Source organism: Ovis aries, chromosome 15 (assembly GCF_016772045.2).
Source record: "Ovis aries strain OAR_USU_Benz2616 breed Rambouillet chromosome 15, ARS-UI_Ramb_v3.0, whole genome shotgun sequence".
Lineage (NCBI taxonomy): Eukaryota > Metazoa > Chordata > Mammalia > Artiodactyla > Bovidae > Ovis > Ovis aries.
The window spans coordinates 479,414-502,567 of NC_056068.1; the positions used below are offsets into that span (position 1 = coordinate 479,414).

The 23,154-nt window shown below is 38.5% G+C and overlaps 2 pseudogenes; both read left to right on the forward strand.

The window, feature by feature from the left end:
• The first annotated feature begins 992 nt into the window (after window positions 1-992).
• Window positions 993-1,989, forward strand: LOC105614520 (putative olfactory receptor 4A4; annotated as a pseudogene).
• Window positions 1,990-19,064: 17,075 nt separating this feature from the next.
• Window positions 19,065-20,516, forward strand: LOC106990769 (olfactory receptor 4A15-like; annotated as a pseudogene).
• Window positions 20,517-23,154: the final 2,638 nt, after the last annotated feature.

The following is a 23,154-nucleotide window of genomic DNA, read 5'->3' on the forward strand; positions in this document are numbered from 1 at the left end:
CAAAGAGTCAGACCAAGTAATTGCTGTAGGAAACAATATGTTATATAATTCTCTATATTTGGTATAGCTCTTTGATAGAGCCAATGAGATTCATGAAAATCAAACAGCATTTGAAACGTGAAGGATTGAATATCTAATAGTGTGAACTATTATAATATTAAGGGAATTACGTCAAAAGTTATTTTTGATGTTATATAAGTCATATTGCAATGGTGTTCACTAAAAACACTACCAATTCAAAGGACTGGGTTGTGGTCTGTTGTTAGTAGTCAGTTTTGTTGTTGCTCAGTTGCTAAGTTGTGTCTGTGTCTGTCTGACTCTTTCCAACTCCCTGGGTTGCAGCACACCAAGCTTCCTTGTCCTTCACTATAGTTGATTGTTATTACCAAGGAGGAAATTTCTGGGAAACAGAGATCTTTCACCAGTTTGTCATTGATGGCTTTTGTGTCAAAAACTGATATAATTTCAATAAAATTCTATTAAATGTATGATTGCTTGTTAGGCCTTTAATTACTCCTTTCTGTAGAAGATGCTCTAAGACATAAAGATATAATCTCTTATAACCCCAACAGAATCATCTGAAGAATAACAGAATTCCCAAATGAAGTCTTCACAGGCTCATTGAAAGAACTCAGTAGATATTTACTGTATGTGTTTTATGTGCAAACCACCATAGAAGGTATAATGATGAAGATGTGTTCCAAAATGTAACAGATATGTTTACAGCCCTGTTCACAATCTCAGTACAGGTCTGGTTCTCCTGAGTTCTTACTTCTGAAACATTTGCTAAGTTGTGGCCGACTCTTTGAGAAAAAATGGACTGTAGCCCGCCAGGCTCCTCTGCCCATAGGATTTTTCAGGCAAGAATAATGGAGTGGGCGGTCATTTTCTTCTGCAGAGATATTCCCAACCCAGGGACTGAGCCTGTGTCTCCTGTGTCTACTGTGTTGATAAGTGGATTCTTTAATACTGAGCCTCCTACAGAAAACTAAATGGGACATAGTAACAAAGTAACAGAATTTATTCTCCTGGGTTTCACTCAGGATCCTGAGGAGCCAATTACATTATTTGTCTTGTTTTTGTTCATTTACCTTGTGACAATGGTGGGAAACTTGCTCTGGACTACCCCTCTCTGGACTACCATGTACTTCTTCATTGCTTATCTTTCACTCATGGATACAGGTTATTCCACTGCCATTTCACTCAAGTTGATTATAGAATTACTCAGTGGTAAAAAGATACTTTCCTTCCCAGTTTGCATGGGACAGCTCTTTGTAGAACACTTATTTGGAGGGTCTGAGATTTTCCTTCTGGAGATGATGGCTTATGATCGCTATGTAGCCATCTGCAAGGGACTGCACTACCTGACCATCATGAAGTGACAGGTTTGTATCCTGATGCTGGAGGTGGCCTGGGTGAGAGGTCTTTTGCCCTCGATGGTTCAATTCCTCTTTGTGTACTGACTCCCCTTCTGTGGCCCCAGTGTCACTGACCACTTCATCTGTGACATTATCCATTGTTGGATCTTGCCTGTACTGACACATTGCAGGTCTCAGGGTGGTTGCTAACGATGGAGCAATCTGTACAGTTATCTTTATCCTCCTGCTAGTATCTTATGGGATCATCCTAAACTCCCTCAGAGCTCACAGTCAGGAAGGAAGGCACAAAGCCCTATCTACCTGCAGTTCCCCCATCACAGTGGTGGTTCTCTTTTTCATTCCCTGTATTTTTATGGGTGTGAGACTTGTTTCCAACTTTCCCATTGATAAATCCATAACTGTGATGTATACCATCATCACTCCAATGCTGAACCCTTTAATATACACTTTGAGAAATTCAGAGGTGAAAAGTGCTATGGCAAAACTCTGGTATAAAAGGTTAACTGCAGGCAATTATAAGAATGTGTCACCCACATTGAATACATTTGTTACTAATCCTAAAGCAATAAATGGGCAGTCGATTCTAACAATGGATGATTTAGTCAATTAAACGAACTCTATGAGGAGGTTTTTTTTCCATTTATACAAAAGCAACCCAAAAAGTAGAATTAATCGACTAGAGAATCAATCTAATAGAGAAATTCTTCAAGATGAATAAAAGGCACCTGTGTTTGTGTCATTACCAGAAAAAAATAAAGTTTATCTTGTAACTTAATTTTCTCAGTTTTTATTAAAATCAGACTTTAGAAGAAATAATAGAAAGAATTGTTTCTTTTCAGAAGCGAAAAACAAGCTAATATTGAAAATATATTTTTTTTAATCCAAATTAACGGGAGAAAGTCATTTTGGTTAATAGAACATAGTTCTGACACAAAAAAAAGTTTTTAAAATTTCAAAGTGTTAAAATTATTCTTTCATCATCGTAACTTTCTGTGGATGCATTATGCATTTGCACTTAAGACAATTTCTATTCCTCAAGTAAATGTCTATGTGTTTGCAGCTCAGGATATTACAATTCAGTTCAGTTCAGTTGCTCAGTCGTGTCTGACCCTTTGCAACCCCATGAATCGCAGCACGCCAGGCCTCCCTGTCCATCACCAACTCCTGGAGTTCACTCAGACTCACGTCTGAGTCAGTGATGCCATCCAGCCATCTCATCCTCGGTCGTCCCCTTCTCCTCCTGCTCCCAATCCGTCCCAGCATCAGAGTCTTTTCCAATGATTCAACTCTTTGCATGAGGAGGCCAAAGTACTGGAGTTTCAGCTTTAGCATCATTCCCTCCAAAGAAATCCCAGGGTTGATCTCCTTCAGAACAGACTGGTTGGATCTCTTTGCAGTCCAAGGGACTCTGAAGAGTCTTCTCCAACACCACAGTTCAAAAGCATCAATTCTTCAGTGCTCAGGTTTTTCACAGTCCAACTCTCACAGCCATACATGACCACTGGAAAAACCATAGCCTTGATTAGACGGACCTTAGTCGGCAAAGTAATGTCTCTGCTTTTGAATATGCTGTCTAGGTTGGTCATAACTTTTCTTCCAAGGAGTAAGCATCTTTTAATTTCATGGCTGCAGTCACCATCTGCAGTGATTTTGGAGCCCAATAAAATAAAGTCTGATACTGTTTCCAGTGTTTCTCCATCTGTTTCATGATATTTAGACTGGAGAAAATGCTGTGTTTGGCTAAAAATATTTGTGTTTCTCCTTATTATTGTATTATTTGATATAGGAAAGCAAGGTAACAACTGAGAAAAAAGGAAATTTTGAATCATTTATAGCTTCAATAGGGATGCTTGTGGTGATCTTCTATAAAAATGTGTGTATTAAATATTATGACTCCCACCTGTATGTCAGTGTCCTGACAGGAACAGATATTAGTCTTCAAAGAAACAACTGAAAGCTATTCACAAAGTTTTCAAGATAAAGAGACTTTTTAAAATGATGATGTACCTACTTCTAGCAACAGCGAGAAGTCACTAGTATCCAAGCTATGAAGGGGCCAAAGGAAGATATATATATATTTAGAGGATGGTAATAGCTATAAGTAAAGAATAAGTGTCATTAACAGGAGCCTTGGCTTGATTAGAGAGGTATGATCACTCCAAATCATGGCTCTTAAGGGAAAGTGCTAGGGGAATTAATACATTGGTGATTTTAATTTTCACTCTTAGATCTCCTATTTGCTCCCATGAGTGGGACCTAGAAGAAGAAGTGAAATGAAGTTGCTCAATAGTGTCCAACACTTTACAACCCCGTGGACTGTAGCTTACCAGGCCCCTCCGTCCACAGAATTCTCCAGGCAAAAATACGGAGTGCGTTGCCAAAATGGCAAGTCTGATTGATTGATGTACTTTATAGGCATCAAATTCCTAGGGCCCAGAATAACTTGCAAAGATTAGAATTGCTTTTGTAGGAGCAAATGTATAATGTATCCTTAATGGTCAATTTTTGCTCTTATCATTCACATTTTGACTATTGGACAAGAAGTAAAACCCTGCCCCAAACATGGGAAATGTACAAGTTCCTTTTACTTCCTTGCCATCAAATAATTTCAACTCAGACATACTCACACCTCATATCTACATTGAAATACAAGCTATCAATGTTATTCATATGCAGTGAAGGTGAAGTCGCTCAGTCGTGCCCAACTCTTTGTGGCCCCATGGTAGTAGCCTGCCCCAACCTCCTCCATCCATGAGATTTTCCAGGCAAGAGTTTTGGACTGGGTTACCATTTCCTTCTGCAGAGGATTTTCCTGACCCAGGGATCGAACCCAGGTCTCTCGCATGTAGGCAGATGCTTTACCATCTGAGCCACCAGGAAAGTCTCTAATCCTTTTGCAATAGAAATCAAATTTTTCTAGCATGATTCCATTGCCAGCAATGGGATTTATAAAAACTACAAATGCCAGCACATTGAGTATTTCAATACTGTACTCAATTGTTCATATTTTACCTGTGAAACAAACCAAATGTAAATGCTTAATATATAATACAAATCCACAGATTCTTCATAGAAGAAAACAATGGAAGAATGATTTTCTACATGTCACTTGTTCATTAGTTCTTCAGTAATATGTCGAGCTTTTTCAAATATAATGTATACACCACTACCTATGTTTTTCAACATTTTCTATCTAGATCCTAAATGGTATAAACAAGGATGCATACAGTCAGGTTGTTTTTATAAACTTTTGATTTTTCTTCTGTTTTGCATCTTACAATAATGAATACAAGGAGACAAAGAAAAACGCAGTAGCAAGAGAAAAAAAGAAAAGTGGAAAGGGCTAAAGAAACAAATGGAATAGAACATGTTTCTGAGTGATAGGGAAACATAAGTTCAGTGAATTTCAGAATTATGGGCCCATTGCTTTGCTGTGATGCAATGTGAGATTGCATTTCTGTTTTATATATCACAGAGTGTATGTGTCCCTCTCAATTTTCCAATTTACACCTCCCCAACTATACCCCTCCTTATAACCATCAGTTTATTTTCTACATCTGTAACTCAAATTCTGTTTTGTAGATAAGTTAATCTGTAGTCTTGTTTTATATTCTACATATAAGTGATATATGATTGATATATGATATTTTTCTTTCTCTATTTGACTTACTTCACTCAGTATGACCATCACTAGGTCCATACATGCGGCAACAAATGACATTTTGTTCATTTTATGGCTTAGTAATATTTCATTATGTATATATATCACATCTCCTTTGTGAATTCCTTTATTGATGGACAGTTAGGTTGCTTTCATGTTCTGGCTATTGGGAATACTGCTGCAATGAACATTGTGTGCATATATTGATTCAAATTATGATTTTCTTCAGATATATGCTCAGGAATGGAATTGCAGGGTCATATGGTAGCTTAATTTTTTATTTTATAAGGAATCTCCATACTGTTCTTCATAGTGGCTGTAACCAATTTACATTCCCACCAAGAATGTAAGAGGGTTCTCTTTTCTCCACGTCTTTTCCAGCACTTAATGTGTGTGTGTGTGTGTGTGTGTGTGTGTTTGTTTTTTATGATAGCCATTTTGACTAGTTTTGACTAGTTTTTGACATAGTTTTGATTTGCATTTCTCTAATAATTGGCAGGGCTTCCCTGGTGGCTTAGAGGTTAAAGTGTCTGACCACAATGCAGGAGACCTGGGTTTAATCCTTGGGTCAGGAAGATCCCCTGGAGAAGGAAATGGCAACCCACTGCAGTATTCTGGCCTGGAGAATCCCATGGACAGAGGAGCCTGGTGGACTACAGTCCACGGGGTCGCCATCTAATGTATAATAGCCAAGACATGGAAGCAACCTAAATGTCCATTGACAGAGGAATGGATAAAGATGATATGGTGCATATATACAAAGGAATATTACTCAGTCATTAAAAAGAATGAAATAATGCCATTTGCAGCAACCTGGATGGCCTATGATATTGTCATACTGAGTGAAGTAAGTTATACAGAGAAGAAGAATTATCATATATCATCCCTTGTAAGTGGAATCTACAAATATGCCAGGGTCCAGCCCCGGTGGATCCAGGGAATTCAAAGGGTGGACGGCGTTGGTGTGGAAAGACTTGTTTATTTATTAATGTAAGATTAGATTAAGAAACTGTAGCGTAGTAGGAAGATTAAGTGGAGGAAGAGGGCTGAATAGCTTGGTTTACATGGAAGGCCAATAAAATTCCAGACAAGGAACTTGCACCATTTATGTCGGGCCACCGGCGCCTGCTTGAATATCTAAGGGTGCCTCGCCTTAAGCTCCCTTTCGCGCGGGTCTTAACAGCCAGGGCAAGTAAGTAGACCTGGCGAGCCTCCGCGCCCCAGGTGGAGATCCAGCCTGAAGTTAAAGTAAAGAGCAGAGAGAGGGAAAGGAGAGAAGAAGAGAGAGAAAGACACAGGGGGAGCCAGAGTCCCAAGAAACCAGGCCGAGAGACTAGTTCGAGAAACTGGTCCGAGAAACTGGTTCGAGAAGCTGGCCCCATCCTTTATTGTTTAGAAGGCCTTTTATACTTTTGATAAAACATGGAGATCAATGAGTAACACAAAATTATGTAGCGTTCGCAGCCCAGACTCTTTCTGTATATCATTTTGTGTACAAAAGGTCTCAGGTGATTTACATTATCTTCTGGCCAAGAGGCTTGTTAACACTTTTTGGCTCTCTTCCTTAATGAATGTTAATTTTGTTTCCCCTGAAGTGTTTTTCTTTAATCTGCATCTCCTAAAAGCGCTAAAGTTACATCTCTATAGAACAAAGGTGCAGTGGATTATAACAAAGAAGGTACTTCACTCAAAGACCTAATGTTGCTAATACAAGGTATACTACTTGTTTTTCTGTATACCAACTATATCTACAAATAAAGGATATGAAAATTTAGCAGCGAGCATTGATTCAACAAATGAAACTTTTAATCAGTCCTATTTTAAAGATTTTGACTCCTCGGGAGCTCCTACATTCCTAGGATGTTTTAAGCTTCCTGTGCCTCCTGCGGTCAGGAGGCCTCAAACAATCACATGCGCAGCTGTACGAGTCCTGCAGGCAGGCTAGAAAGCCATCAGAGGGTTTTTTGGATTGAAAGAAAGCCATCAGAGGGTTTTTTGGATTGAAACACTCTTTCAAATGCAGAAGACTAAAGCCCTGAATTGACTTTTTCCAGAAAATGTCAGAAGAGTGGAAAAGCAGAGCACAAAAGCTGGCAGATTTTTGTTGGGGTACATGCTTAGGAATTTCCAGAGGGGTCCCTGAAGTCTGAGCACGCCTTGCGTATATCAGCTTCCTTCCTCATGACCTTGTCACGGGCGGGATTCCTCACACTGGCTCCCAGCACAAAGAAATGGTACAAATGAACTTGCAAAACAGAAAAAGACTCTCAGACTTACAGAAAAAAGTTATGGTTGTCAGGGGAAAAGATAGGGGGAAGGGATAGTTAGGGAACTTGGGATGGACATGTACACACTGCTATAATTTAAATGGATAAGAGACACAGACCTACTGTATAGTACATGGAACTCTGTTCAATGCTACACCACAGCCTGGATGGGAGGGGAGTTTGGGGAAGAATGGACTCATGTATATGTATGACTAAATCCCTTCGCTGTTCACCTGAAACTATTACCACATTGTTAATTGGCTATAGCCAAATACAAAATAAAAAGTTTTAAAAAATTAGTGTGATTGACTCTTTTACACAATTACGGCTATGCTGTATCTTGGGATTGCTACTTTCCTCTTCTTTTCAATCCTCTCTGCAAGTTCTCTCACTCTCCTCTCAAGCTTGGACCATAAACTCCAGATTGTTCTGCTGGAATTTGATGCTTATTTATTTATTTAGAATCAATTTGGAACTTGCTTATTCTCAGTGTCTCAGTTACGATAAAGTGTTAGTTATATGTGAACTTATGTGTTTATTCTATTGTACTGTTTGTTTTAAAAGACCATGTGTAGAGAGATTCAGGTTTTAAGGACTTGCCATTGCTATATTAAAGATTCCTGGGTTTGGTTTCTATACTTTATTATAGTAATTTATAATAGTGTCTTTCAAATTGTAAGTCCTAGTTACTTATTTCTGCATTTCTTTTTAAGAAAGATTATTTTCTTCCGGACAAAGTTTGATTTGAAATTTTGCATGAGAATGTTATCTAAGTTAAACGGTACTTTAAGTCAATTGATTAGTAACAATCTTATTAAATATGTCTATCATACACAGACTTTCACTTTATTCCAGTGCCATCTTAGATTTGAGAGTTTCAAATATACACTGATTAGCTGAAAATAAAGGATTCTTGTTTAAGCAACCTTACTGCTTTGCTATTAATAAGAGATGTGCATGCATGCTAAGTTGTTTCAGTCATGTCCAGCTCTTTGTGATCCTATGGACTCTAGCCTGCCAAGCTCCCCTGTACATGAGATCCCCCAGTCAAAAATCCTGGAGTGATTTGCCACGTCCTCCTCCAGAAGATATTCCCAACCCAAGGATGAAATCATCTCCTACATGTCTTGAATTGGCAGATGGGTTCTTTACCACTAGCGCCACCTAGGAAGCCCAAAGTGAAAGAAAGTGAAGTTGCTCAGTCATGCCTGACTCTTTGCGGTCCCATGGATAGTAGCCTGCCCCAAGCTCCTCCATCCATGGGATTTTCAAGGCAAGAGTACTGGAGTGGGTTGCCATTTCCTTCTCCAGGGAATCTTCCCAACCCAGGGATCAAACCCAGGTTTCTCACACTGTAGACAGACGTTTTACCATCTGAGCCACCAGGGAAGTCCAAGTAAGAGGCTTATTCTTTGCTATTAGAAGACTCTGTTTTCATTTAACTCCCCTAAAATGATTGGCCAGGAGAAGCCTCTGAAAATATACCATGCACTGAAAAAAAAATCTCAGTCCTCTAGAGCATGATTCCTCAGTGAATTTAATCTTGAACAAACCTTGGGAACAGACTTTTTTTTAACAACTAAATGAAGTGACTTATTGTTCATTGTTGATTAAGTGCCCATTCATATCTTCCCCTTACCTGGAAGATTTCTCCTTGGGTATTAATGTCACTGTCAAGATGTAAAATAAAATCTATTAGTTCCCTAACTATGAAACATATTAGAATGGTCAAATAAATGTTTTAAAATATACAAGATAAAGTCAATTTCTGTAATAATACAATGTTTTACAGTTTTGACTAAAACATTGTTGAAATTATTCAATTAATTTGTTCATGAAGTTTTAAATTTGTTCTTGATATATTTTCAATAACAGCTTTCAAGTTCAGTGACATCAACTGTATAATTTTGAAGCCAGTTCTGAGTAATTCTACAATCTAGAGTGTAAAAAGCTTATAAAAGTTGAACAAGATGTTCATGCTTTGTGCAGGCAGAGAGATGTATCCAAATAACAAAGCACTTCCAGTTGCAGGCACTAACTGTGTCCTGATTTTTTTCTCTGCACTCACTCCTACCTTATCTTCATCAAACTAAACACTCATTTTCAAGAACCAAAGATAAAATTGGAGAAGCCTGAATTTGGAACAAGAGACAAAAGAAGAAATAGAAAACCCAGGTAACACATTCATAAAATCTTCCTTGCTATGAAAAGAGGGCAAAATAGAGTTATTTTAAATTAATCATGTATATTTCTTAAGGAGCTGATTTATTTATTGTTTGACTTTTTTAAGTATTTTATGCCAAAAGTTCCAGGAATAATATAGTATGTACATTTACTCCATTTTACAAAATACTATTGGAATAAGTCCAATGACGATAATGTTCGCCAATATTTTGTATTAAGATTGTTTAAATTCAAACTGAAATAGAGTTTAAATACAACATAACAAAATATAACAGGACATGCATATGGTCTGCACAATAATTTTTTCTAATGTTTCATATACTGTTCATGGGGTTCTCAAGGCAAGAATACTGAAGTGGCTTGCAATTCCCTTCTCCAGTGGACCACGCTCTGTCAGACCTCTCCACCATGACCTGCCCATTTTGGGTTCCCCCTCAGGCATGGCTTGGTTTTATTGAGTTAAACAAGGCTGTGGTCCTAATGTGATTAGATGGACTAATTTTCTGTGAGTATGGTTTCAGTGTGTCTGTTCTCTGATGCCCTCTTGTAATATCTACCATCTTACTTGGGTTTCTCTTACCTTGGGCGTGGGGTATCTCTTCACAGCTGCTCCAGCAAAGTGCAGCCACTGCTCCTTACCTTGGACGAGGGGTATCTCCTTACCGCCACCATTCCTGACCTTCTACATGGGATAGCTCCTCTAGGCCCTCCTGCGCCTGCCCAACACCGCCCTTCTGGATGTTCCTCCTGGCCACCAACCCTGGCCTCTGGCATGGGTGGCTCCTCCCAGCTGCCGCCCCTGGCCTCGGGCTCGGGGTGGCTCCTCAGGGTCACCACCCCTGGCCTCGGACATGGGGTGTCTCCTACTGGCCGCCCCTGACCTCGGATGCAGGGTAGCTCCTCCTGGCTGCCTCTGACCTCAGATGAGGGATAGCTCCTCCTGGCTGCCGCCCCTGACCTCAGACGCGGGGTGTCTCCTCCCAGCCGCCCCTGACCTCGGATGCAGGGTAGCTCCTCTCGGTCAACGCCCTGACCTGGAACACAGGGGGTCTCCTCCCAGCCACCACTGACCTCTGATGAAGGGTTTCTCCTCCTGGCCGCCACTGACCTCGGACGTGGGGTAGCTTCTGTCGGATGTGCTTAGTGCACCAGCTCTCACAGCTGCCTGCGCTTAGTGTGCCAGCTCTCACAGCCACCTGCATTTAGTGTGCTGGCTCTCACAGCCACCTGCGCTTAGTCCTTGAGAATCCCATGAACAGTATGAAAAGGCAAAATGATAGGATACTGAAAGAGGAACTCCCCAGGTATTAGGTGCCCAATATGCTACTGGAGATCAGTGGAGAAATAACTCCATAAAGAATGAAGGGATGGAGCCAAAGCAAAAACAATATCCAGCTCTGGATGTGACTGGTGATAGAAGCAAGATCTGATGCTGTAAAGAGAAATATGCATAGGAACCTGGAATGTCAGGTCCATGAATCAAGGCAAGTTGGAAGTGGTCAAACAAGAGATGGCAAGAGTGAACGTCGATATTCTAGGGATCAGCGAACTAAAATGGACTGGAATGGGTGAATTTAACTCAGATGACCATTATATCTACTCCTGTGGGCAGGAATCCCTCAGAAGAAATGGAGTAGTCATCATGGTCAACAAAAGAGTCAGAAATGCAGTACTTGGATGCAATCACAAAAAAGACAGAATGATCTCTGTTCATCTCCAAGGCAAACAATTCAATATCACAGTAATCCAAGTCTATGCCCCAACCAGTAATGCTGAAGAAACGGAAGTTGAATGGTTTTATGAAGATCTACAAGACCTTTTAGAACTAACACTAAAAAAGATGTCCTTTTCATTATAGGGGACTGGAATGCAAAAGTAGGAAGTCAAGAAACACCTGGAGTAAAGGCAAATTTGGCCTTGGAATGCAGAATGAAGCAGGACAAAGACTAATAGAGTTTTGCCAAGAAAATGCACTGGTCATAGCAAACACCCTCTTCCAACACACAAGAGAAGACTCTACACATGGACATCACCAGCTGGTCAACACCGAAATCAGATTGATTATATTCTTTGCAGCCAAAGATGGAGAAGCTCTATACAGTCAACAAAAACAAGACCAGGAGCTGACTGTGGCTCAGATCATGAACTCTTTATTACCAAATTCAGACTCAAATTGAAGAAAATAAGGAAAACCGCTAGACCATTCAGGTATGACCTAAATCAAATACCTTATGTTTATACAGTGGAAGTGAGAAATGGATTTAAGGACCTAGATCTGATAGATAGAGTGCCTGATGCACTATGGAATGAGGTTCGTGACATTGTACAGGAGACAAGGATCAAAACCATCCCAATGGAAAAGAAATGCAAAAAAGCAAAATGGCTGTCTGGGGAGGCCTTACAAATAGCTGTGAAAAGAAGACAGGCAAAAAGCCAAGGAGAACAAGAAAGATATAAGCATCTCAATGCAGAGTTCCAAAGAATAGCAAGTAGAGATAAGAAAGCCTTCTTCAGCAATCAATGCAAAGAAATAGAGGAAAAGAACAGAATGGGAAAGACTAGAGATCTCTTCAAGAACTTTAGAGATACCAAGGAAACATTTCATGTAAAGATGGGCTCGATAAAATACAGAAATGGTCTGGACCTAACAGAAACAGAAGATATAAGGAAGAGGTGGCAAGAATACACAGAAGAACTGTACAAAAATATCTTCATGACCCAGATAATCACGATGGTGTGATCACTCATCTAGAGCCAGACATCCTGGAATGTGAAGTCAAGTGGGCCTTAGAAAGCATGACTACCAACAAAGCTAGTGGAGGTGATGGAATTCCAGTTGAGCTGTTTCAAATCCTGAAAGATGATGCTGCCATAGTGCTGCATTCAATATGCCAGCAAATTTGGAAAACTCAGCAGTGGCCACAGGACTGGAAAAGGTCAGTTTTCATTCCAATCCCAAAGAAAGGTAATGCCAAAGAATGCTCAAACTACCGCACAATTGCACTCATCTCACATGCTAGTAAAGTAATGCTCAAAATTCTCCAAGCCAGGCTTCAGCAATACGTGAACCAGGAACTTCCTGATGTTCAAGCTGGTTTTAGAATAGGCAGAAGAACCAGAGATCAAATTGCCAACATCTGCTGGATCATGCAAAAAGCGAGAGAGTCCCAGAAAAACATCTATTTCTGCTTTATTGACTATGCCAAAGCCTTTGACTGTGTGGATCACAAGAAACTGTGGAAAATTCTGAGAGAGATGGGAATACAGACCACCTAACCTGCCTCTTGAGAAATCTGTATGCAGGTCAGGAAGCAACAGTTAGAACTGGACATGGAAAAACAGACTGGTTCCAACTAGGAAAAGGAGTACGTCAAGGCTGCATATTATCACCCTGCTTATTTAACTTGTATGCAAAGTACATCATGAGAAACGCTGGTCTGGAAGAAACACAAGCTGGAATCAAGATTGCTGTGAGAAATATGAATAACTTCAGATATGCAGATGACATCCCCCTTATGGCAGAAAGTGAAGAGGAGCTAAAAAGCCTCTTGACAAAAGTGAAAGAGGAGAGTGAAAAAGTTGGCTTAAAGCTCAACATTCAGCAAACGAAGATCATGCCATCCGGTTCCATCACTTTATGGGAAATAGATGGGGAAACAGTGGAAACGGTTTCAGACTTTATTTTTGGGGGCTCCAAAATCACTGCAGATGGTGACTGCAGCCATGAAATTAAAAGACGCTTACTCCTTGGAAGAAAAGTTATGACCAACCCAGATAGTTTATTCAAAAGCAGAGACATTACTTTGCCAAGTAAGTTCTGTCTAGTCAAGGCTGTGGTTTTCCAGTGGTCATGGATGGATGTAATAGTTGGACTGTGAATAAGGCTGAGCGCCGATGAATTGATGCTTTTGAACTGTGGTATTGTCGAAGACTCTTCAGAGTCCCTTGGACTGCAAGGAAATCCAACAAGTCCATTATGAAGGAGATCAGCCCTGGGATTTCTTTGGAGGGAATGATGCTAAAGCTGAAACTCCAGTACTTTGGCCACCTCATGCGAAGAGTTGACTCATTGGAAAAGACTGATGCTGGGAGGGATTGGGGGCAGGAGGAGAAGGGGACGACTGAGGATGAGATGGCTGGATGGCATCACTGACTCGATGGACGTGAGTCTGAGTGAACTCCGGGAGTTGGTGATGGACAGGGAGGCCTGGCGTGCTGGGATTCATGGAGTCACCGAGAGTCGGACACGACTGAACGACTCAACTGAATTGAACTGAATGTTTCATATAATTTAGAAAACCAAACAATTATTTATTTTGCATCTTCATATATTGAAGATAATGATAGTAAAGATTTTGATATCCTTTCCTTTCTCCAGGGTATCTTTCCAACCGAGGGATTGAACCCATGTCTCCCACATTGCAGGCAGATTCTTTACCAGCTGAGCCACAAAAAAAACCCAAGAACACTGGAGTGGGTTTCCTATTCCTTCTCCAGAAGATCTTCCCACCGAGGAATTGAACCAGGGTCTCCTTTATTGCAGCTTCTGTGCTCTGAGGGAAACCCAAAGATTATTATAGTTCTTTACAAGTTGCTACCTTGTACATGGTATTTTTAATGTTCTTGTTTTGTGTAGATATTTAACTCCTTTTCATAATTTGTGTGTTTTTTTTCGTTGTTGTGGTAAATTATACAGTAACACTCTCTATCTAACAGAATTTTTTTTCATTATTTTAAACTGAAACTCGATGTGTAAAAAAGTAATTCCCTGTCTCCTCATCCCTCCAGTCCCTGTTGTACTGTTATACTTTCTACCTCATTGAATTTGACTATTCTAGGTACCTCATAAAGGGGAGATCATAAAATATAAGTGTTTCTGTGTCTGGCATATTGTGCTTAGCATAATTTCTTCAAGATTCATCTGTTACTTTAATTTCTCCATCTGTTACTGTTAATTTCTTCAAGATTCATCTGATAGCATGTATCAGCATGAAGTGAAGTGAAGTGAAGTGAAGTGAAGTGAAGTGAAGTGAAGTGAAGTGAAGTGAAGTGAAGTGAAGTGAAGTTGCTCAGTCATGTCTGACCCTCTGCGACCCATGGACTGTAGCCCACCAAGCTCCTCCATCCATGGGATTCTCCAGGCAAGAATACTGGAGTGGGTTGCCATTTCCTTCTCCAGGGGATCTTCCAGATCCAGGGATTGAACCCAGGTCTCCCACATTGCAGACAGACGCTTTAACCTCTGCACCAATTGTATATACCATTGTCTGTAGATACCATAATTTGTTTGCACATTCATTAATTGATGGCCATTAGAGTTGTCACCACCTTTAGGCTATTGTGAAAAATGCTTCTATGAACACTGATGTATAAATGTTAAAATCTCTGCTTCCTATTCCTTTGTGTATAAACCCCAAATAACATTTTGATATGTAAATCAATAACTTATTATTATAAAAGGGAACTCAAAACTTGAAATGTAAAAAACTTACATTCAGAGACTTTATTTACTTGTTAGACTCATCAATTTGTACTTACACCTAGCTGGAGAGTGAATTTTAGTGTCTGTGGAAATACAATTCATGAATTGTGTTCTATACAAAGTATATTAAAGTCTTAGAGAAAATGTCAGCATCTATCTTCAGGGGGTTAATGAACTGGATATTTTCTCATTTTTAGGGTCTTATGAATATTGTAAATGAAACAAGACACATGGCATTAGGCAGTCAGTTGACCTCATAATTTATGGAAAGAAGATCCCTCAAATTAAATTTAAATGTATTGATACATTTCAAAGAGGAGAGTGAGATATGGAGAAAGAAATAAAAGGGAATGTCCACACAATCATGTGAGTAGTAAAACCGGACATTTTTCAAAACTGCATATGATAATGACCCAATCAATCTCTCCATCCCTCAGGAAAGCATCTTTGGATGAGATGTGACACTAAAGTTAAATGGGGAAACAAAAGAATAACAAAATATATTTTGAACTCATTTCATGCCTATTATTTGCTAGACAATTTTTTACAATTTTGAAGATCTTCATTTACATTATTCTCTTTAAACCCTAGTGTGTTAGATTCTATTATGTTTAATTACAGAGATTATGTTGAATGATTTACCCAGGTTACAAAGTTTGTAAGTACAGATTCTGAGGCTCAAATTCCGAACAAGAGTTTAGAACCTGCACTCTCAAAAAGTACACTGTGGACGTTTAGGGTCACAATATTTATAAAATAAATTTTATATTTATAAAACAAAAGAAAAGTTATATAACTATATATAAGTTTGGCAATATGACATCTCTGATAGTTTTATTTTGTGTGTGTGTGTATTTGTTTCCAAAGTCTATTCAACCATATTCAGGGTTTAGATGTAACACTTTTGTTATAAAGAAATTGATTTGGAAAATGTGATATTACTTTAAAATTTACCTCTTTTTAACCTAATGAACTGGATAGGCATTTTTTAGGACGTCAAAATTTTTGCTGCATCATTTTAATGGTCACTATAGCTCACGTGGGAAGCAGGTTTTACTATGCCAGTAACAGTGATAGTGTTAATTTGTCAGTTGCGTCCAACTCTTTGTGACCCTGTGGATGGCAGTACACCAGGCTCCTCTGTCCATGGGATTTCCCAGGCAAGGACACTGCAGTGGGTTGCCATTCCCTTCTCCAGGGGATTTTCCTGACCCAGGGATCGAATCCAGGCCTCCTGCAGGCAGATAGTGACTGAGCTACAAGAGAAGCCCCAGGTTTTACTATATAGACAGTTAAAGAGAAACATATTTAGGCATGAATTGCGATCACATGTTTCAAAAGAATATGTACCAAAATTTTCAGAAACTGAAATTTCTGTCTATAATTTCTAATATATTACTGAATGAAAATGTTTCTCAGTATTTTACACTTTGCATATCCATGTAGATGTTTTGTTTTTCCTCCTTATGTTGTTGAATTTGTCATTGTGTAGACCTACTTAATTTATCTTACTTCATTTATCATTGTGGGATAGTTGACATGGATTTACATGTTCTGAGGATTCTTTAAAGATTTATTTGTTCCAATTGATTATATTAAGAAGTTTGAAGAATATCCCAAGTGTTTGAAGCAGATATATTTATTTTAATAAAATATAAGATCAATAAAATATAGGATTTTGTATCATGTCTTGTCAAATTAATGGTTTAAACCATTTAGAGGAATAAATGTGTTCATAAGAATATTTTAAAAGTGAACTATTTCTTGATCACTTAAAATATATGAGGCACACTCAGATTCCAGAGAAACAGTTATTAAGACATGTTTATTGTCCCAACAAACTCAACATATGAAAGCATAAAACCAGCTATAAACACATAAATGTTTTAAATGCTCAGAAGGTCAAAGGGTTAGACTCTCCTACTGGAAGTTATCTCTTGAACACAGGACAACTTCCAGGAACCACAAGTATTTATTTTCCATTAAAAATGAATATGTGGTTATGTCATTGTGAGTGGAGATATTTAACTATGTATGTATACAATGAACAGCCAGAACCTTGAAGATGGAACTCTGAGGCAACTGGTTTCTTCCATTCACATACCTTCAGAATTTTCTTTTCTTTTCTTTATTTGACCTAGAAGTATAAAGATTCTGAGAGGCAAATCCTGATGCTGATTCTGAGTTACCCTCCAATCCATCTCTAGCTGGACAGCTCAGGAAATCCTCCACTCCTTGTTCATTCAGTACCCTCAACCCAAACTGTTGGCTGATTTCAAAGCATATTTTATTTAATATTTAGTCTTTGCTGTTTTGAATCTACATTTTCTCAGTCGTCTCTTATTTTCTTTCCTCCTTCTTTCTCACTTTTATTTTCCCTCTGATATCTGAGCATAAATTGAATTACCAAATGCACAAAGAAGAGAACAATCTTCCACCTTTCATAAATGACAGTCTGTAAATTAGACACTGAGATGGAGCACACTTAAAATATTTTTGCCAAAATGAAGTTACACGCATTACATGTAAAACTGGCCATGGATCTATTTTCCTCAAGTGAGGATTGTCCTGTTTTTCATATAGACTCAAAAAACCAGGAACTTACAATATGAACCAAATAATGAGTTTAATTTATTGATTACTATAATAGTTAAACAACCTTCAATACACACTAATTAACTCTGGTTAATATAAAGATGATCTACCAGCAAAAGTGTTAGCATGTCATTTAGGATAAAGGCTTCAATGACAAAAATTCAGAAACTCATAGTATCTGGAAATACCGTCATCTTTCCAAGAAAAGTATGAGTTTTCCTAAGATGCCTGAGCAAAATCAAATAATAGCTCTAGATTTTTGGCATGGAATTCTTTCTACTATACCAAGATTCTGCTTAAAATTTTTATTTTGGCATCCTGAATTGAGCTATGGCTAGCAATAATCAAATCTAAACAGCTATGTAAATCAAGAAATGTGTCTATGTAGTACTCATTAACATAGATTTGTATTATCTATTATTTTCCTCCAATAACCTAGACTATAATAAATGTCTGTTTAGTGTGTCTTTGGCAGGGCCGGGGCAGGATTGAGGGAGCTTCCTAGGTGGCTGAGTGGTAAAATATCCACTTGCCAGTTCAAGAGAAACAGGAGACATGGGTTTGATTCCTGGGTCTGGAAGATTCCCTGGAGGAAGAAATGGCAACCACTCTAATTTTTTTTTTTCACTCTAATATTTTTGCCTGAGGAATTCCATGGGCAGAGGAAGGAGTCTGGCATACTATAGTCAATGGAGTCACAAAGAGTCAGACAGAGCTAGTGACTGAGCACACATGTTGTGTGTGTGTTTGTGTGTGTGTGTGTGTGTGTGTGTGTATTTACAAACAAAACATTGCTTTCATTGTATTTTCTTGGATGGGAAGAAGTTCATACATTTATCTGTTCTCAGGAGCTTTCTTATGTGTTTTGAAATTCATTGTAAATAAGTGGAATCTTATCAGCATTTATTGAGCACTTATGATGTCCCTGGTTTTTTCCCTGCAGAGGGCGACTGACTGATTTTGGAGCTCATAGCAACTCAGAAAGGCTGCTATTTAAGCATCAGCTTACAATTTTATGCCCCATGCCTAGGTATTACTTTATGTAAATATGTAAATAAAGCTATTAGGGATTTGATTGTTTTCATGGTATATTTCAGAATGCCAAAATTGCTCTCAAAGAAAAAAAAAGAAAAGAAAGGAAAGGAAAGAAATGATATATAAAGTTAAAACATTTGGTGTTTGTGAGAGGTATTCTAGAGAAAACAACTTTCTTGTCATTTGGTACGTCAACTCACACCCACTCATATATACTTCCCAGTTAGAATACTGAAGTCTCACCGCTATAGTTTAAGCAAGGAATTTGATAAAATGAATGAAGTGCTGTGGGAAAAGTGTCCAATTCTGATATTCTATAATTTCTATGTGTGAGATCTCATGGAGCCAACCCTGTTGAGTAAGGCACCACGTATTTGACACAAAGCTTGCAATCCTCTGAAGTTATTACTGGCCATTTGTTTGTAGCCTCTGACACTCGATTCACAGCTTCAGAAGCACACATGGAAAATAGGAACAATGTGACAGAGCTTGTCCTCCTGGGGCTCACACAAAATCCTGAGATGCAAAAAGTTCTATTTGTCCTATTCTTACTTATCTACATTGCAACAGTATTGGGCAATGTGCTTATCATGGTGACCATTGCAGCCAGCAGGTCACTTGGTTCCCCCATGTATTTTTTCCTGGCTTCTTTATCATTTATAGATCCTGTCTATTCTACTACTGTTACTCTCAAAATGATCACTGACTTTGCTTCATGAGGAAAAGACTATTTCCTTCCAGTCTTGTATGACTCAGGTCTTTATAGATCATTTATTTGCTGGTGCTGAAGGCATTCTTCTGGTGGTGATGGCCTATGATCAATATGTAGCCATCTCCAAACCTCTTCATTATTTGATCATTATGAATCAGGCGGTGTGTGTCCTCATGTTGCTGGTGGCCTGGACTGGAGGCTTTCTGCACTCACTGGTTCAATTGCTGTATATTTCTCATCTCCCTTTCTGTGGCCCCAATGTGATTGACAACATTGTCTGTGACATATACCCTTTACTGAAACTAACTTGCTTTGATACCCACCTCACTGGATTCTTTATGACAGCTAATGGAGGAGCAATTTGCACTGTTGTCTTCTTCATCCTCTTAGTGTCCTATGGTGTCATAATACAATCCCTGAAGACTCATGGTTTGGAAGAGAATCACAAAGCCTTCTATACCTGTGCCTCCCGAATGATGGTGGCCATTTTATTCTTTGTTCCCTGTATCGTCCTATATGCCAGGCCTAATTCAACCCTACCCATTGATAAATTGGAGAAGGCAATGGCAACCCACTCCAGTACTCTTGCCTGGAAAATCCCATGGATGGAGGAGTCTGGTAGGCTGCAGTCCATGAGGTCGCTAAGAGTCGGATACAACTGAGTGTCTTCCCTTTTACTTTTCACTTTTATGCACTGGAGAAGGAAATGGCAACCCACTCCAGTGTTCTTGCCTGGAGAATCCCAGGGATGGGGGACCCTCATGAGTGGCTGTCTATAGGGTCGCACAGAGTCGGACACGACTGACATGACTTAGCAGCAGCAGCAGCGGCGGCAGCAGCATTGATAAATCCATGACTGTGGTTTTAACTTTCATAACTCCCATGTTGAACCCTTTAATCTACACCCTGAGAAATGCAGAAGTTAAAAATGCCATGAGGAAACTTTGGAGTAAAAATGTGACTTTAGTTGGAAGAGGTTGTGTAGGACATGATATTCTTTTTTTTTTTTTTTTTTGATAATCAATGAATATTTTCAGTATCAGTAATTACAACTAAAAAATAATTTTCTTTGGGTTACTTAAACTACTTATTCCTGAAACTGCTATATGAACTAATCCTTATCCTAGTGGAATAGTTTATGGATCTTAAACACCAAGAGAATTGCATAGCTTCAATCTCTTATAGATGAAATCATACTGTGTTAAGATTTTATAGTGGAATCTGATAAAAAAATAAATTTAAAATTTCAAAGACAGGATCATAGTTGCATTTTCAAATCTGTGAAAAATGAAATTTTTTAGCATATACTCTGATTGTGCCATATGGTTGATTTTGTATATTCTGATCAAATTTTAAACTGAAAAATTAAATTGTTCAGCCCCAGTCTCTATATATCTGGATCACTTGACCTCCTCCAATAATTGAAATACATATTTAAGTCATTCACATCACATAAGGCCTCAGAGTCCACCTGCATTAAATTAAAATGTCTAGGTACATGGTTTTTTTTTTAGCACAATGAGGGTTTAACATTCTGGAAACAGATTATTCTGATTTATATAATGAATGATAATCTGATTCTCTGTAAGCTGTATGTTCTTGACTTAAAAGACTAATTAGAAGTTGTCTTGCTTTTGGCAATTGCTCTATATCAGACTTGGAAATCAGATACTATTTTATAAGCATCCTATTTAAGGCTCTAGAATTACATGTTTCCTGTTAGAACTCAATTTACAGCACAGATACTAAGTCCTAAAATATGCCTTCATCCTTTCTCAATTCTACTTGGATTCATCACATCTACTTAGCAATATTAACGCCTCCACATACCTGACACACGTTAAATTAAGTTTCCTTTATTTTTCAGTGTGAGAAATAAAAAAGTGTTTTAAATCTTTTAATCAGAAAGAAATCTAGGACACTAGCTTCAGGATTAGGAGATGTGAGTTTTAATTTTTACTATACAGTCATTTAGGAGAAGGCAATGGGGACCCACTCCAGTACTCTTGCCTGGAGAATACCATGGATGGGGGAGCCTGGTAGGCTGCAGTCCATGGGGTCGCGAAGAGTCGGACACGACTGAGCGACTTCACTTTCACTGTTCACTTTCATGCATTGGAGAAGGAAATGGTAACCCACTCTAGTGTTCTTGCCTTGAGAATCCCAGGGATGGGGGAGCCTGGTAGGCTGCCGTCTATGGGGTTCCACAGAGTCGGACATGACTGAAGCGACTTTGCAACATACCATTATTTTATTCCATAACCTTTACATTTCTAAAAGTAATTTACTTAGGTGATTTGGAAGCTGTTTCCAAGTTCTGTGATTCTTCCCATGCCAATAACTTGCTATAAGTATTTTTATATTTGCTTGTACTTCTATTAGAAGTAAAATTATCTCATTCCCCCAAACTTTTCTATTTCTGATAAATAACATAAGAAATACCTTCCTGGTATAAAAGTGTTTTAGGATTGGATTAATACATGTTGCCTCTGGGCGACAGGATGAAATGATTGGATGGTATCACTGAAGCAATGGACATGAGTTAGAGAAACCTCTGGGAGATATTGAAGGATAGGGAAGACTGGTGTCCTGCAGTTCATGGGGTCGCAAACAGTGAGACATGACTTATTGACTGAACAACAATAAGACATACAAACTCTACTTGAGTGCTTTGTTGTTTTGAGAACATGTTCTTGCACCTACCCAAATACATAAAGCTGCTACCCAAGTACATAAAGCTGCCAAGAGAACACTTTGACAGGTACCTGGTTTTTGTGAAATTAGTCCCTGAGTCTATCAAAGGTCAAAGCACACCTCAACTAGTTTCTGATCAACAGTGATATGATCCATATACAATCTCTTCTGTTTTCATTCTGTTTTACCTTTCAAGTTTGAGAATCTGTGTTGCTGTGTTTTCAGGATTTTGAACTATTCTATCTTTGCATTTGTATTCTGGGAACAGGCTTTCCTGGTATAGATCCAAGAAACTCCTTTTTGAAAAATTATTTTCATGGACATGAATGGTAGATCTATTAAAAAATAAAATATCATAATAAAAAATAAAAAAATAGATACCCAACTGTTTACATATTTAATATTAAATATTCAGACTCCATATTTAAGCTCATTTACTATCAAATATCTAAGTTCTTATGTGGTCAAATTTTTTTTTTTCCTCTCATCATGTTTTGTTTTCATGTAGACATCAGGATGAAGGTTACAAAGATGTACTCTGTAAAAGTTCATCTCTGATGTTCAGTTACCTTACTTGAGATAATCGGCTTGTTGGCAAGACCTGGTAATGATGATGAAATATCCCTTGGGTTTAATTAGTCACAGGTAAGTATCTTCATAGACTTTGCTCCCAAACAGGATATATGGTAACACTTTTGAGGCTCAAGAGAAAGCCCTTCTCCACAGGTACTGTTTCTATCTCAAAAAAACACTTACTGTATCTGAATTAGTTGATGCTTTTAATATTGAAATTTACTTCTTTTTTGGTGCACTAACAGCTGCCTGGGGCCCTGGCTGTAGACCTATGTCAGACAAGTTCATGGGTGAGATTCCCCAGCTCGCCCCCCGGACAGGACATTATACAGTCATAGAATATCAGGTTTAAATGGATTTTACAAATCATATAATCACCTCTCACACCCACCAGTCTAAGATTTAAATCTCTTTTAAGCATGTCAAGCATCAAGAAAAATAGGTTTAAGTACAGTGCTATCAATTTAGAAGTAAAAATATATCAGACTTCTTCTTACTGATATTTATTTAACACCTCTGTTAAAATGATACATTATTCAAAAATATGTAATATATTTTAGTTATCCCTTTCC